The sequence below is a fragment of the Ailuropoda melanoleuca genome, chromosome 10, assembly GCF_002007445.2.
Source record: "Ailuropoda melanoleuca isolate Jingjing chromosome 10, ASM200744v2, whole genome shotgun sequence".
NCBI lineage: Eukaryota > Metazoa > Chordata > Mammalia > Carnivora > Ursidae > Ailuropoda > Ailuropoda melanoleuca.
In genome coordinates this window covers 17,999,976-18,013,043 of record NC_048227.1, presented here as the reverse complement: position 1 = coordinate 18,013,043, position 13,068 = coordinate 17,999,976, and the positions used below count along the sequence as shown (strand labels likewise).

Here is a 13,068-nt window from a genome sequence, read left to right as displayed (position 1 = left end):
GGACGGGTGAGGAGTTGCAATGGTCTGGCTGGGAGATGGAGAGTGGCTGAAGCCAGGGGACTACTGAGGAACTGGGGACTGGAGCTTGTACGCTTGCACGCGAGCTCTATTTTAGAGGCGCTGCTGGTCAGACGTGCTGGTGTTGGGCAAGGAAAGAGAAGAGGGCATCTGGACGATGACTTCCTTTTTGCCCGGAGCGTTGTTGACCGTCAACTAGGGTCATTGAGTCATCTCTTTATTCAACAATGATTCATTGAACACCTACTGTGTGCCAGCCTCTGGCTAGACCCCGGGGAGCAACGGAGATCAAGAATACAGGGCTGCTGTCCCCAAGGAGTCACCCTAAGTGACCTGGGCTTTCTGTGACCCCCCTCCTCCAAATTGCAGAGAGAGAGGGTTAAGAGGGGGCAATGTGTCCCCCACTTCCCTCAAATGAAATATCCCTTCATGGAGTCAGCAGATCTCTACTATGCTCCTGCCGGGCACAGGTCAGCAGTGAACAAGACGTATCACGAGCACCTAACCTAACCTCACCTACGGCAAAAAAATCCCAGCTTAGTCTCGCCCACCTTAAATGTACGCAGAACACTTACATTAGCCTGCAGTTGGGCAAAAGCATCCAACACAGAGCCCATTTTATAAACAGGTGTTGACTAGCTCCGGTAATTGAATACTGCTCTGAAAGTGGCAAACAGAAGGGTTATATGGGTACAGGACGACTGTGAGTGTCCGCGGTTGACCCTGACAATTGCCTGGCCAGCTGGCCCTGCCCAGTGTCACACAAGGATACGCACTGCGTGTCACCAGCCCAGGGGGAAAGAGCCACACTGAAAATTCCAAGAATGGTTTCTATTACATACATATTGCTTTCACACCCTGGTAAAGTTGAAAAATCCTGAGTTGGGCCATCGAACATCGGGGCATCTGTAGTGGGTTCGGAACAGTGACAAGGGATCACGGGTGGAGAGAAGCTGGGAGAAGGAGAGCTCCAAGCTCTAGGCAGGGCAAGCTGGAGCCTCAGAGGCCCTGAGGAGGGCACATTCTAGAAGCAGCAAGGAGCCCCGGGGAGCTGGGGAGGCTGGAGGCAGGAGAGCAGGAGGGAGGGAGGGCAGAGGAGTAAGAGCCCCCCCCATAGGGCCTTGTGGACCAGGGGGAAGACTTTGGGTTTCACTCTGAGCACAACGGGGACTCAGCAGAGGGTCCAGCTCACCAGGGAGCACCCCCTCTGCTACTCTGGCGTCCTCCTACCCACAGCCCTTGTGTCCCCAAGAGAGCCAGACACAGCCACCCACTGTCACGGGCTTCTCCAGCTCCCCTAGCTCGGCTGCTGTGTCTCTGGGCTGGCAGTGCACGTGATTTACAAGTCCCTCCCCGGGACTGTGCATTTGGGGGCATCTGTTCCATGTTTGTTGCTTCTGGCCACGGCTCCTTCACAGATCACATCCCCGCCTCCCTTCCTGGCTAATTCAAACAGCTGGTTACCGCTCACCGATTCCCCGGCTCTAATTGCCAAGGGAAGAATTATAAATAAATGTGTACAAGCAGACAGATGCTGTCATTTAAAAAAATCGATCCAGCTAGCAAAAATGCCCCACTTAGGACTGAAGTGGCATACTACACAGCATGTGTCTTGGTGGCATTTTTAATGAAATCAGAAAAACAATGGCGGAGCTCACTAATGGATTCCAAAGGAGAGCGTAGCCAAGGGCAGAGGGAGGGACCTTGTGGCTTCAACGTCCAGGACCCAGAGCCATAAAAGAGACGCGGGGCTCCACTGTTCTTCCACACGTGCGTCTCCCCTTTGTCCTTCTTCCAACCCAGTATGACCTCAAGTGGGGCTCCTTCAGTGTAATTTTATGAGTCTCAGAAGCAGTCAGCAACCCTCACATCATGGCTTCTAGGAACCTCAATCCAGACTGAGCTGTCATCCTCTTTGCTATCCTGGGTGCACAGTGAGGACATCCCCTCGCTTTCCCTGTGGCCAGGTTTGTACTAAGAGGCCGCTGGAACCAGAGCCAAGGTGGCCCATCGAATTCTGCCTGAGATCTGCCACCATCTTTCCCACGCATGGACCAAAGGAGGATGACTTGGGGGCTCCTGCAGTGGGCGCAGCCTTGGCTGGAAGGAGTGTGGGTCCCTGAATGAGTACGTGGAGCAGAGCCTCCTGTCCATCTGCATTGAGGTGAGACGAGAGAGAGAAATAAATTTACTGTCTCAGGCCAAAATTTAGGGGAAGTTTTTACTCTAAAAATCCTACCCTGGTTAATACACAATGCATCCCAGAATTCATTCATTCATTCCTTCCTTCCTTCCCTTCCTTCCTTCCTTCCTTCCCTTCCTTTCCTTCCTTCCTTCCTTCCCTTCCTTTCCTTCCTTCCTTCCTCCCTTCCTTCCTTCCTCCCTCCCTTCCTCCCTTCCTTCCTTCCTTCCTTCCCTGAGCATGTAATAAAAATAATACCTAATTATCTCCTTCGCACATCACAAAAATCTCATGTGAGCAACGGCATGAGCCCATTTTTCAGACGGAGAAACTGAGGTTCAGAAGGCTAAGGAACCCGCTGAAAGATGAACAGCCGATAATAAGAGTAACAGCTACCATTCATTGAACACTCACTATGTGCCAAACACTGCATTACATGCCTCATACACAGTATCTTCTTTATTCCTCAAAAATTCTCATAGGTGTTGTTATCAGCCCTATTTTACAGAGGAGGGAAGTAAGGCTTAGAGATATGAGTCAACTTGCTCAAGAGAAGGAGGGAGGAAGGAGAGAGGGAGGAAGAAAGTACGATTCACACTAGAAAGCTAACAGCGCCTGTGCTTCCAGTCCCAAGGAGTCTCTAATAATAAGCTAATCACATTGCAACTTAAAATAGCAGCTTGCCTCCAATCGGGCCAGCCCCAGAGAACTGGAGAGCTGCACTTGCACAGGCACGCACACACACACACCTTAAAGGTTAAAACCGTTACACAAAATAAAACATATGGTCACCCAAATCTGCATTTATTACATCTAATTGGAAGAGACACAGTCAAGTACGTGAATACTTTAGCAGTTTCCAGCATGCAAATCACCGTGCCAAGGCCCAATTACCCACTAATCAGCACACACAGGCCCGGCTTTCGGTGCACTGGGTTGGAATGACACTCCATCCTTTCCCTCTTGGCTGTGGTGTTAGGGCGTTCTCTCATAGCGAGTCAGTTATCATTTGCTTGTGCCTTTAAACAGGAGCTGATGAGCAGAAAGCCTTGAAGCACCCCCTCTCACCAAGTTTATACCCGTGATTGATGTCTGGAGAACACTATAGGCAAAGGCAAGCTATTTGGCTCTAAAATCCAATAGAAAATCCAGATCTTTTCACGTAATCTCTGACTAATAAGCTTTAATGAAGAGGTTTTGATGGTTGTTGTTCAAACCACAGGACATACAGGAAACAAATGGGAATTAACAGAAATTTCCTTTCTGGCCAATTCCAATAAAGACCAGAGTTCCCCGCCGACAGCAAGACAAAAACACAGTGGCAGTATTTGCCCAAATGCTACTCATTTGAAGCTTTCCACTGAGGATTTTCGCCATGTCTGACTATCCCCTAGCAAATTATTCACCTATTTTTCTTTGAAGCACTCATTTTTGGTGGGGGGGGGTAAATCTTGCATCATTATGTAAATGAAAAATCCAGGATCGCTCACCCTATTTAAAAATTGTATTAGTCAAGAAAGATTAGGCAGCATAGCAATCATAGTTGCTCCCGAGAGTTCAAAGGTTTAACACAGAATAACCGATGTGGGTTGACAGAGGCCCCACTCCGTCAGCGAGAGCCTCAGCAGACGGAGTCACGCCATCCTATGACGGGAAATAACAGAGCTGGAGCAACACTCATGGGCTTTCAAATCTTCCACGCACAGCCCATTGGCCCCAAATAATCACGTGGCTCCACCTACCTGCAAGGGGACTGGGAAATATGGGGGTGCACACTCATACTGGTAAGTGGTAAGTGTCTCTGCTGCAGAGAGTAGCTCCCAAGTACATAAAATGAAAATAAAACAATATGATGGAGTTCCTCCAAGAAGGCTGCGCCATGATAACGCTCCGGGCCAGAACATGACAAAAGAAAGGAGATTCGCAAGCATTATAAATGCACTACAGACGTTTACAGCACGAAGCTGAGACTTTCCCCTTGACCCCAGAGCAAAAGGACTAGGAGAGACGTGGGAAGGCAACGGCCATCTCACACGGGGACCCAGTGTTAGGTAGGGTGTGTCCCTGTATCACCTGAAACCATCTCCAGGCAAAACCAAACCATGGAAAGAGTTTCTCTGAAGCAAAATTGAAACCAGAAGGGGATGAAGGGTGTTTCAAGTCAGATAAGAATCCTTGGGCGGGCGACAGCATCACTGATGTGGCAGTGGTACTTTCCAAAGATGATGACACCAGTGGCCCGCATCTCATAAGCTCCGGTTAGGTGACAAGGACAGACCTCTACCAAGAGGCGCAAGAGTCTACATTCTCTCCCTGTGATTCTGAGTGAGCCTGTGACTGCAACAGAATTAAACTCCATGACTTCGGAGTCTTTGTTAAAAAGGGTGTTATACCCCAGCAGTCATGAGTACACTTGGCATCCAGATCTTAGGTTCTAAAACCATTCTCCAATAACAGGTACCAGGGTTCCTTGGAGAATTGGCTGATCCTGGCACTGGGGTGCGAAATAAACGCAACAAGCCTGGAGCATCTTACAGTGACAGAAAGTAAGAAAGTGGTCAAGCGCGCACGCACGCGCGCACACATACACACACACGCTCTGAATGATGGGGGAATGAAAAGGTCATGGAGCCACCCTGAAGAGCTCCCCAATGGCAACAATGGAACAATTCAAGCAACAGAGTAAATAACATACTAGTGGATGATACCCAAAATAGAAAATAAATAACCACGAGTCAACACGGATATAAATCAACGATCGCATAAATAAATAAATCGGGAAACATAAACAAACCTCTCATGGAGAAGAATTCCAAGTAATCTCTGCAGATGCTCTGGCCTCAAGGAGGTGGAGCACCTCTCCCCACTCCCTATGTGTACGCTGCACAGAGCTAGTGACTTCCCTGCAAAAACTAATTGTGTGGAAAAGGGGGACGAAGAGCAATTTTACGGTGGGGACACCACTGTGGCCAAGTGATCGAGAGGAACACCAACAGTGATCGTCATGCTGATGGTAATGTGCCCTCGACGTGACGTGTTCAGAAGGGCCTTTCCCCTCTGCAGTCTTGGTCCCCAAAACCCATCCCCCAGTGCAATCCCCAGAAAAACCTCAGAAAGATCCCAGCTGAGGGACCGTCTAACAAAATGCCTCACCAGCACTCCTGGAAACTGTCAGAGTCGTCAAAACACGGAAAGTACGAGAAGCTGTCACGGCCTGGGGGCACGAGGCACACACGACAATTCAATGTAATATGGTATCCTGGATCCCGCAGTCTATCCTAGGACAGAAAAAGGACCTTAGGTAAAAACTAAGAAAATCTGACTAAGGGACGGGCTTTAGTTGTAAAGTTATAAGAATGTATCCATATTGGCTCATTAATTGTGACAAATGTACATTAAGTTAATAAGGGAAATAGGGGTGGGATACCTGGGAACTCTATTATCTCAGCAATTTTTCTGTAAATCTAAAGCCATTCTAAAATCAAGAGGTTGTTTCCTTTTGTTTGTTTTTAATTTCTTTTTTTTTTTTTGTAAGTAATACCGCTTCCTCCTGGTTCTCTCTTTTAGGGCACAGACCTGAGGGGTCCTGCGCGGACTCATGCAAGCCCCCCTCCCTGGCACCATGCACCTAGAGATGCCCAGAGAGCCCTGGCTGTCCCAGCCCCTGGAGTCTTCCCAGCTGTCACAGCCTCCCCGGCCCCAAGGGCCAGATGTGGGCCAGGGGGCCTTTCAGATGTCCCCAGCTCCTGGCCTTCTAGCCACTCCAGCTGACAACCAACTGGAAGATAGACTAGCTGTCCCCACCAAGCTCTGCTCAAACTGTAGATACATGCAGAAAATAAATGTTTTCTGAAGTCACTAAACACCATGATGGTTTGTCACGCGGCATTCATTCAATGGGACAACTGGTCCGCCAAACCGAGTCGGGGCATTGATGGCTTTCCCCTACACATCTGTCTTTGCCTCTGCTAGGGGCCGGGCAGTGGACACAGAGTCACAAGAACTGGGCCCTGCTCTTCAAGAACTCTCCTGTGAGTGTTGGAAACTGAGTCCCAAGAGAGGAAAAACAAATAACGCTGAATCCAAACAAAGGGGTGGATACAGTATTTCCGAGACACAGAGAAGGGAATGAATGACTCCCAGAGATCCAGGGATGCCAGAAGAGAGGAGAAAGAACAACGTTTACTGGGCACCTAATAGGTTTCACTGTTGTAATCGGGTTACAACATTTATATGAAGTAATCCTTCCAATTCCCGCTATGATGTCATTATACCCCCTTGAGATAGGGAAACTGAGTCACAGAGACATGATGGGATTGCTCAGGGCCTGCCAAGCGGAAGAGATAGATGTGAAGGTTCTCGGTTCTCCTACCTATAAAACGAAGGTACTGAATAAGATGCACGCCAAGGATCGTTCTGCCTCTGAGGCTTCAGTTACATGTGGTTATTTGCCTGCCCAGCATCTGTTCCTTTTCTTCCAGTAACAGCAGCCCAACTTCTACGAGCAGAACTGCCCAACCTCCACTCTCAGTCAAGAGGGGAAATTCCCAGTCTCGGCCAGTGGCAGAATCACATCCACCTTGCACAGCGATTGGCTCAGGCAAATGCAGAGAGACTCAAACCAGGCCAATGGGAGTCTTCTCAGGGTCTTTTGCTGAAATTCTTAGGAAAGAGGCACTCTACTTCCTCCGGAGTTGCCAAACCTAGGATTTGAACTTGGAGTTGTCAGGGGCTATCATAAGAAGAAAGTCGGCCTGGAAATAAAACCGGCTCAGAGGAAAAGAGAGGCCAAGCCATGAGGCAATGCCATCTGAGCACCTAGGTCCAGCCTTGCCTGAAGCTAGATCAATCCTCAGAATTTTCTGTCCTATGAATCAAATAAATGTGATCGTTTGAATTGGATTTCTGCAATTTATAACAGAAAGATGTCAAATGCAATTCAGTGACAATTATTTGGGTTAGGGTTGTTTCTTTATTTTTATTCCCCTTATTGGTGTTAAGTTCATAAAATGTACCTTTTTCATCTTTGTAGCTGTAACCCCAGCCACACTAGTGCCTAACAGTGCCTGGCACGTAGGAGGTCTCAGGAAAGTATTTGTGGAGTTGCAGTCCCCCCACCCCTGCAGTCCCCATGGAAAATCAGCTCAGCCTGAGGACAGGATAGACTGTTCTAGTCTTCCTTCTGCTTCATCCTCAGAAGCATTAATACACCAGGCTGCAAGCAGCTCCCAGAAAGCTCCTGCAGCTGGGGGCCAGCAGGGCCAAGACTAGGCTGCTCCTGGCAAGCCTGAGATGTCTTCGCAGCAGGGTCCAGTGTGGCAGGGACAGATCTGTAAGGAGCAGAGCCCAGGCTGTTCCCTCTCAAGACAGCCCGGAGTGTCAAGCTTCCTCCCCCACTGCTTTCATTCTGGACCAAAATTCCTGCAGGAAGAAGAGCAGCAGATGTTCCAAGATCACAGGTCCATTGAGATTGCAGAAGCAGCCTGGTGGACCTTGGAGATGTAAGAGCAGGGTGCGAGGCCTTGAGGCAGCAAACCCAGGATGGAAGTACATGCCTCCCCAGGCCTCCCAGTACCACCGGTGGGAGCGCCCACACTCGGGGAACTTTGCTGTAAGTCACCACCAATGGCCTCTCCTGCCCTGCCCACCCCCACCACCCCCCCATACCCCCCTCCTGCAGATGGGCTGTTTTCTTTGCCTGGAACACTCTCTTCCCATGGCAAGGAATCTGAATTACTCGTCTTCCCCTTATTTAGTGGGGTGGGAGATGGCTTGGTGGAGATAGCTTGTCTTTGCCCCGTGACTTCCAGGGTTCAGCTGGGAAGACTCCTATGGTTGGGGCTAGAACCTCCCGGAGGCTTGTTCTCTCGGCACCTGCTGCCTGGGCTGAGATGACTCAAACACTAGGCCTCGGGGTGGTCAGATTTCTCACAAACAGCCCCAGGCTCCCGAGAGTTCCAGGGAACAAAGCAGAAGCCACCTCGCTTTCTGTGACCCAGCCCCAAAGTTCCATAGCGTCCCTCCTGACCTACTCTATCAACCAAAGTGATCCCAAGCCCACAGACTCTAAGGAGAGGCACACGCTGCACCTCTCCATGGGAGCAGTGCCAAGGCCTGTGGCCATTCTTTAACACTGCCCCACTCCTCCCTACCCTTGTCCACTTGTGACATGTGCTTGCGGCCGCCTATGCCTCACCCGCCAGGACACTCCTCACAGTTACCCTATTTCTCACACCACTGCTAGATGTCTCCTCTCTCTGACCATGCCTGTTCCCATGCCGCCACTGGCTCCTGGGACTCCAGCCACCCCAGACTCTGGGCCCTTCCTTCTTCTGCCTTGAAACTCCCTTCCAGCGCATGAATACAGGACCTGGTCTCTCACTTCCTTCAGGTGTCTGCCCAGAGGGCACCTTGTCAGAAAAGTCTCTGCCATGTAAAATAGCAACCCCCATCCTACATACACCTGGCATCACCCGTTCTCCTTTCTCTGCTTTACTTGTAAGTTACACACATGCACACGCAAGCCTCTTGCACTAGGACTCAGAGTTCCTCTCACCAAGTGGTGGAGTCTCTTTCCTCACCTACCTTGAATGTGACTCACCGTATGGCTTACTTTGGCCAATAGCACGTGACTTGACTTAGCCAACAGAAGTGCTTTGTGCCACGGAGGCCTCTAAGCCTCGAGAGACTCACAGTTCCCATTCCCTCTCGTGGAATCCCGCCACTGTCATGTGACCAAGCCCAGGCTGGGCTGCTGCTTGATGAGTGACCACTAGTCCAGTTATCCCCACTGCCCTGGCCAACCCCCAGCTGACCACCAGACATGTGAGTAAGGCCATCTTCACACAAGCAAGCTGCACCAAGACCAACGGAGTCAGAAGCAGTTGGCCCAACCATCCAGATCTCTGTAGTCCTAATGTTTTAAGTTATCCAGCTTGGGGACGGTTTGTTACGCAGCATTATTTGCAGTAATGGGTAACCGATACATGCACTTAGCTCAATGCCTGCATGAAATACGTGCTCAATACATATTTGTAACACAAATGAATTGATGAATAACAAAGAGGAGAATATTTGTCTTGTTGGTCACGATCACTCCAATACCGAACACAGTGCTTGGCATGTATTGAGGGATGATGAGGAGAGGGTGACGGGTCCTATTATGCAGCCAAAGCAACCAAACAAAAAACCCTTTGGCTTTTCAAGGGCTTAGAAGAAAAACATCCCCTGGGATCCACAGAAGAAGGGAAGGTAGTAGTGTTTAGTCTATAAGGGAGCAATGCTTGAGTCTGTCCTGACCAGGATCTTTGGGCTGGCTGCGGTCTGGGCAGTGGTATGTGAGAATCCAAAGAAATACTGGTGGAGGAGGGGCTGTGCAACAGCAGGAGAGAGGACCCAGCCTGGCCAGGAAGCTCTGGGTCCCTCCTCAGGTCAGCTTTATGCAGCTTCCAGAACCTTCTACCACCTCCCCCACCCACCGTTCCAGACACCCGTGAGCCCCAGAGCTGCCTCTCTCAAAATGCAGTTACCATCTGCCTCTGAGTAGTCCAGATAGCTAGTGAAAAATGCAGAATCCTGGGCCTGACTCCAGAACTGCTATACCCAAAACTCCAGGGGCGGTGGCCAAGAGCCTCGATTTTAAGAAACTCCACACTGCCCTAGGGGACCTATGGACGCAGAACAGGAAGGGGGGGGGCTGTGCTAATAGGCTGGAACATAGGGGTCTGGAACAGACTAGGGACTAGAGGCTGGAGACATATAGCTGTCCTATCAATCCTCACCACCACAGGGGTACAGAATCTTATACCCATTTCATGGAGGAGAACACTGGAGGCTCAGAGAGGTAGTTAGTGTTCCAGGCTACCTGATTTCCTGTCAGCGACTTTTTGCTTCCACCCCAGCGGCATCCACTCAACAAAACACTTTGGCTTTTGTCTTCCTACTCTTTTAAGGTCACTTCAGGCCACTAGCTCCTTGCTGAGGTGGTAATGCTTAAGGAGAATGAAGGCACCCAATGAAGGCTGGGTAAGTGACCAGCCTTAGGTCCTCCAGTGAATGGAAGATTCAGTAGCGGGAGGTTTTCACACTGTCTTTAAGCAACTGGAGACAATGAAATGTCTTGTCTGTGGACAAGCTAAATGTTGTTTTCCAGCTTAGAGTTTTGTTTGTATGTGTGTGTTTTAAATAAATTTGGTAATTAAGCCACAAATGTTCCCAGCACACTTGGATATATTTAAATTACAGGCTGCTGATCAAACAGAAAATCCACAAACATGGACATAAACGGTGCCTTTTGTTGGTTCCCCGCCTTCCCGCAGCACTCAAAGGGTTCTGTCAGCTTGATGGCCAATTCCAAGGCTGCCTGGGACAAGGAGAGGTAGGGGGAGGGGTGGGGACTGGCACTGACACACGGGAAGTGAAGCCCCACGAAAGACTGTGGTTCTTTTCTTTTACAAAAACAATTCATTGGTGCCTAGAATTCATCTCAACAAGCCAGTTTTGAAAACACAAGTTGGCAAAAGGGCTGTCTGTCTCTGCCTGGCTGGCAGCACTCCCTACTCACTGGGATAGACCAGAACCCCATTCCTGATCACTGTGGAAGAGAATCAGAGGGTCTGTGTTCACATCTCTTTTGACCCTTTACTGTGGGGCCTGTTTGGGCTCCTAGAGGCCCAGTGTCCACCCTCCCGTAGTCTCTGCCCACCCACTGTCTAACAAAAAATAAAACTGGAAGTAGTAAGGGCAGACTCACTTGTAAGCATGACTGCAACGGGGGGAGGGATCTACTGTCCTAGAGAGAAAGCTGTGACCAGAAGGTCTGGAGAGCGTCTTCGGGGTCAGGCAAAAAGATTTTTTTTTTCTTTTATAGGCAGCAGAACTAGGAAGTAGGATGATAAGGTGGCAAACTGGAACAATAGGTCAGAGAATATTCTGCCCTGTTCTCAGGAGGGCCTGTCTGCTCCCTTAGGCTGAAGGTGTGCCAAAGTTCAGGGGGTGGAGGAAGACGAGAATTTAACCAAATCTGGTTAAGAAGCATTTCGCTTGGATTGATTACTGGGGACAAGCAGTTCACTAATCACTTAAAAGGCAAAGAATGGGAATTGGGAGGGTCTGTGTCTGGCCTTGCCATAGGTAGACAGGGCAGGGCATCCATGAGTCTTCCCTAAGTCCTATGGAAAATGGGGTTCTTTGCAGCAACCTGTTTTCTGGAACACAAAAGGGTGAGGGGAATTCCTTCAATCTTCACTGTTTTCTAGGAACACGGGGCTCAGGCAAAATTCAATGTTGTCACTACTCAACTGGGAGTGATAATTATGATAATAATTAATCTATGGGTTTAGCATTTTTTGAAAGATTTTAAAAATTTTATTTATTTGAGAGAGTGCATGAGAGCAGTGGGAGGGAAAGGGGCAGAGGGAGAGAGAGAGAGAGAATCTCAAGCAGACTCCACCCTCACCACAAAGCCCGACGTGCGACTCAATATCACCACCCTGAGATCATGACCTGAGCTGAAATTAAGAGTCAGACACTCCACTCAACTGAGTGTCCCAGGCGCCCCAGGAGTTTACTATCTTTAAAGTGCTTTGATAGTAAATGCTCAATACATATTTTTCAATCTCTTACCTGTAAGATCCTCCAGGGCGAGGGGCTGAGCTCAGTTGGTGTTTTCTTTGATGCTCGCATACTTCTTAGAACTCACTGATCTGCTGAATGGGCCTTGAGCAAGCCCCAGTCTCCTTGTCTATTAAGACAGTAATCTCCACCTAATAGAGCTCTTAAGGTAATCACATAATACCAAGGAGTCTCAGGGCCCCAGATAATGCCCAACACAGCCCTGGCGAGCAGTGACAAAGACCCTCTCCTTGAACTAACTTTAGTCAGGCCCTTCTGAATCCTTTTTCTGACTAGCCCTTGACCTTGGGCATTGTCCTTGGCTTGTTGAGTCCAGTTTTAGCAAGAATCCTATTGGGTCAGTTCAGCAAAATCCCCCACCTTTGATATCTGCTCAAATTCCTTATCCTCTACCCTTGATATCTTATCACTCTGGCCTATGTGGTTGGTTTAGCAGAATTCCCCTTACCCCTGGTGCTTCCTCTTAGTAATTTCCCATCCACTGACCTAGACCCTGCTCCTTGGCTATAAATCTGCACTTGTCTTTGTTATATTTGGAGTTGTGCCCACTTCTCCCTATCACGAACCCCCCCCCCCCCCCCCCCATTGCAGAGGTAAGTAGTCTGCCTACCACCTTTGACAGGTGTCATGAATAATTTTTTCTTTGATACCTTCCCGTTCCTCCTTGGACTCCAGACCCAGTATGAGCAGAACTTTTACTGCGTCTTCCTCCTTGGACTCCAGACTCAGTATGAGCAGAACTTTCTACTGCGTCTGTTCAACGCTTCAGAAGGCCTGAGTCCCTGGAGGCCACAGGCAGCGTGCTCAAAACTCAAACCCTCAGGGATGCCCACACCATTTGGGGTCAGGAGTGATTCTGGCCTCCCCACTGAAACCCAGGACCTTCCCACACCCACGAGCCGCGGAGGCAGCACTCGGGGGTTCAAATTTAGGATCTGTGGCTTTCCCAAAGCACAAGGATTTGGCCACTTTCTTTCGGTGGGCATTGGTTGACCTCTCTAATCCAGGAAAATGAATCCTCTTAACTGTACGGTTCAGATGAAATGGTGGATGTGGAGCTGACTAACCCACGAAGTTATCAGAGCCGAAGAAGTCTCGGCTGTCCCCCACGTGGGAAAAGAAACCGAGGAAAACACGCCCACCCTGGCTTGCCGCCGCCACCCGCGGGCCTTCAAACAGGACGGGGCGTGGCCTCGGCATCGATCACTCGGCGCTCGGCTAGGCACTCCGTGCTG

General features: G+C 49.6%; 1 long non-coding RNA gene across 4 annotated transcripts in view; it reads right to left on the bottom strand.

Moving 5' to 3' along the window:
- The window catches only part of LOC105242022, a 62,126-nt gene extending 49,108 nt beyond the window's left edge, over nucleotides 1–13,018 (bottom strand). Inside the window, exons 1-3 of one of the 4 annotated variants that reach the window (XR_004628441.1) lie at nucleotides 12,484–13,018; nucleotides 11,825–11,942; nucleotides 5,354–5,478 (exon numbers count right to left, since the gene is read on the bottom strand). This is a non-coding gene — a long non-coding RNA (uncharacterized LOC105242022). Of the gene's footprint in view, nucleotides 1–5,353; nucleotides 5,479–11,824; nucleotides 12,419–12,483 lie in introns of those variants that run through there. The other 3 variants (XR_004628440.1, XR_004628442.1, XR_004628443.1) reach the window with 3 other exon arrangements.
- Between the last annotated feature and the right edge of the window lie 50 nt (nucleotides 13,019–13,068).